General features: G+C 37.8%; 1 pseudogene; it reads left to right on the top strand.

Moving 5' to 3' along the window:
* Positions 1-475: 475 nt before the first annotated feature.
* Positions 476-2358, top strand: LOC125863864 (acyl-CoA-binding domain-containing protein 4-like; annotated as a pseudogene).
* The last annotated feature ends 2039 nt before the right edge of the window (positions 2359-4397 follow it).

Genomic DNA, 4397 nt, shown 5'->3' with positions numbered 1-4397 from the left:
CTTTAAATTGTTTCAGACTAAGCTTAGATTTGAATCTATGTATTGAATTCATGATAAACATTGGCTCCTCCCAGCTAGTCATTTCAAGATATACTAAGGTAGGATTTTATAATTAATATCTAGTCCTTGTCTTTTTTATAATACTTCCATATTTTCTTCCTCACTTCCTCTACCTCTTCAAGCTCTTATATTATTGCTAAAGACATTCATAATAGACTCTAGCGACTTCTTGATTTACATAAATAAAATTGAGTATTGAAATATTTATTTGTTATATTTATACAAGTTTGGAGCCGAGTAACGATGTAACCCGGGCGATCACAAAAATCTTTATCCCGAAGGACATGATTGGAAGTCAGTTACACCAGAGATTAAGTACTTCTACTGGAGGATAAGGTAGAACAATACTATCATTTCATTTCGTAACTATTGATTTTATTACAAAAGTAAAACCGTACAGCTCAAACAAGAAAAAATGAAAAATATAGCTGATGGAAATAGATCCCTACAACTAGATAAAAGAAAAACTCAGGTTGCCTCATCTTTGGTCGAACAAACTGTTATATTGGTAGTACCAATTGTCTCATTCAGTACTACAAATTTTGTGAACAATACTCCTTAGAGAAATCGTAAAAAATAGATCACAGCATGCAAGGGTTATGCTTTGGTTCAATGGGGGAAAAAGATTCTTATGGTTGGAGGTAAAACAGACACTCAAGTGACAGTCTCAGTATGGGCGTTTGACACTGAAACTGAATACTGGTCACTTCTGGAAGCAAAAGGAGATGTTCCGGTTGCGTGTAGTGGTCATACTGTCCTTAGAGCAAGCTCAGTTTTGATTTTATTTGGGGGTGAAGACGCAAAGAGGAGGAAGATAAACGATCTGCATATGTTTGATCTTATATCCTTGACATGGCTTCCACTTCATTGCACGGGAACAGGTCCATCATCAAAATCAAACCATGTGTCTGCCCTCTATGATGATAAATTGCTCCTGATTTTTGGTGGATCGTCAAAGTCCAGGACGTTAAATGACTTATAAACACTTGACTTTGAGACTATGGCATGGTCAAGAATTAAAATACGTGGACTCCATCCTTCACCTAGAGCTGGTTGTTGTGGAGTGCTTTGTGGAACTAAATGCTATATTGCTGGGGGTGGTAGCAGTAAAAGAAGACATGCTGAGACTTTAATATTTGATGTTCTAAAACTTGAATGGTATGTTGCTGTTACTTCACCAGCTTCTTCTATCACAACCAACAAGGGATTCGGCCTCGTCCTTGTGCAGCATAAGGAAAGGGATTTTCTTATGGCTTTTGGTCGTTTCAAAAAAGATCCATCAAATGAGGTTGAGGTACTTATTATGTAAAAAAATGAATTGTCCACGGGTCACAGATCAAGCTTAAGTAAAGCTGTTGGGAACTTGCTATCTGGGAATCGTTTGACATCCACTGGGCCTGCTTCTCAGCCAGTTAATGGTACTACTACCTCTCATGTGGAATCCATAGCCTGATAGAATCTAGCCTCTGCGGTTGAGCATCATGGCGCTGGTAGAAAATCATTGTCAGAGTCTTTTCTCATTGATCCTAGTTCTGTGTCTGGTAATGTCTCACTTCGCAAACAATTTTTCAATTTCCCATTGCCAGTGCAAAAATGACTAAGACTTCAGGAGATGAAAGTCCTTCACATGAACAAGGAGCAAACAACTAGACATAGGAATCAAAACAAGCAGCAATGGAGTAAAATTATGTATGAGGAGATGTCTACTATCTCTGAATCTGGAAATTTGCCTACTCATTACAGACAAGCAAGTGCAAACTTTTTTCAAGACACTGATGATTTTGTCTTCCAAGAAGGTAATTGTAAAGCTGGATTGCATCAGGTGCTTGTCAGCAGTATGAAGCAACACTTTCTTCCCTTATGAGAAAGAATGGAATTCTAGAAGTAGCAGTAAAGAGTAAACAGGACATGGAGAAAAAGATGGCTGATGCTGTAAAGGAAATGGAGTTGCTTAAACAAAAGCTAGCTAGTGTTGAATTGGCCCAGGAAGAGGCTAACAGTCTATCCAACATTGTCCACTCTGATAATGTCAGGCTTGAGCATGATGTGGCTTTCCTCAAGGTAGTTATGGATGATACACAGAAGGAACTGCATACAACAAGGGGAGTCCTTGCTGGAGAAAGGGCAAGAGCTTTCCAGTTGCAGGTTGAAGTTTTCCATTTAAAACAAAGATTGCAATCACTGGAGAATCGATCTCCAACACCTCGGAAACCTTTCCACGTTTAAAATATATAGCATGACATTTTGTATATTAGTTGCGACAAGATTATGTACATATATGTTAGACTTGAATTGTCGTTGACTCGTTTAAGGAAGAATCAAACAACAGCTATCCAGATTACTTAAGCCTGCAAAGTAGTTCACCTGGTAAAAAAAAAGTTTCTAACAATGTAGCCAATTTTCTATTGTTATTACACTTCTGGAACACAGTTTGGATAACTTGTCTAACTATAGTTGTAGGCCGTCTTAGTGTACCTTTGAAAACACGTTTATTCCTTTCCATCCAAATATCGTATACACTACCAGCCAAGACAGTTCTGTAGATTTCTGTTTTGGGATTCTTGGCTTTCATTAACATACTTGCCTAGTCTACTTCATCCTTCCATCCCCTAGGAGTTGTTGTTATGCCCTGCCACTCTAAAAACTTATCCCATATGCTGTGAGATGGACTATGGAAAAAACAAGTGCTCTATAGTTTCATGTGCATCTCTGCACATTGAACAACTCATATGATCAACAAAGCCCCGACCAAGAAGCCTATCTTTGGTGTATAATTGTCCAATATAGACAAGTACCGAATGAAGGTCCATTTAGGCAGACCATTGTTATTGTGGGTTAACCTCTTCCATGGGACTTTTTTGTAATTTTCTCTACACTGCACATATAATTTCCTAACAGAGAACTTGGCTATACTTCCCAGTTCAGCCACATTCTTTCCAGATTCTTCAATATACTTCTTCTGCCCTTTCCGATCTTTTTTTAACACCCATGATGCTTGTTTTGGTACATCTTCTCATATATGAATGTGTGTCCTTCTACTATCATATTCATGTACCCATTCTACGCATAAATTCTATTTTACTATCATTTTGTAATGAATTTATTCATTTAGAATTTTTGTTATATCAATTCATGTGATATTTTTCTTCATCTTTTTAAACAGAAACGATTCCATTGGAATACTGCAATTGAAGGTTCCATAAAGGATCATTTTTTGAAAAAATGTTCAATACAATACAAGAGCATGTTATGTGAAGCAAGATCCTCTGAGGTGAAATGAAAAAATATCCCAAAATCTATTTGGGAGAGCTCGAAGCCTCACTATGATACTGAGGATTTTAAGGCTAAATCTGCAAAATGTTCAAAAAATTGACTAAGTGAAAAATGTGGTGCAGGATCTGGTCCCTCATGCCATACTGGAGGTTCCCGGACTCACCGAGAGCATGCAAGACAAATGGTACAATTATTTTCATTCTGTCAAGTTATAGTTTTTTCAAAGTTATTCCTTATGTAATTGCTTGGGAGAAGCTATGCAGGCCCAAATACAATGGAGGATTGAATTTTTTAGATATCTATACATGGAACAAAGCTGCCCTTGGGAAACTACTATGGAACTTGTGCAAGAAAAAAGACAGATTATGGGTGTTGTGGGTACATAGTTACTATTGAAAACAACATTTTGTGTGGGGTGTACAGGTCAAGCAGGCATCTTGGATGGTACAAAGGATTCTGAAGGTTCATAAATATCTCCAGGAAGCTAGCTATAGTGAACAAGAACTGATTCACAAGGATAAATATTCTATCAAGGACGTCTATCAGCAGATGAGGGGCAATATGGAGAGAGTTGAATGGAGGAAGTTGGTATGGGCGAACCTTGGAGCTCCTAAATGGCTGTTTATACTATATATTGCACTGAATAGGAGGCTACTAATGAAAGACAGGTTGGCGCAATGGGGTTTAACAAAAGAAGTAACATGTCCACTCTGTCAGGCAGCTGATGAAGATATTGATCATTTATTCTTCAAATGCTCTTATGCTGAAAAGGTATGGAGGAAACTATTGGGGTGGCAAGGTATACAGAGACAAAGTATGAACTTGCAGGAAGAAGTTCGATGGGCAGTAAGGAACATTAAAGGGAAAAATATTAAGATGCAGGTATATAGAATGACAATGGCAGGAGCATTATACTGGTTGTGGAGAGAAAGAAATGGTAGAATTTTTCAAAAGAAGCAAAGGACACTGGAAAGTATTGTTCGACAAGTCATTCAAGAGGTTCATGGAAGGGGATCCCGTTAACCTAGATTAGCTAGTAGACTACAAGAACTCAATGTATATCC

The sequence above is a fragment of the Solanum stenotomum genome, chromosome 5 (genome assembly GCF_019186545.1).
Source record: "Solanum stenotomum isolate F172 chromosome 5, ASM1918654v1, whole genome shotgun sequence".
Lineage (NCBI taxonomy): Eukaryota > Viridiplantae > Streptophyta > Magnoliopsida > Solanales > Solanaceae > Solanum > Solanum stenotomum.
Note: the sequence above shows the minus strand (reverse complement) of the source record. Positions and strands in the feature narration are given on the sequence as shown.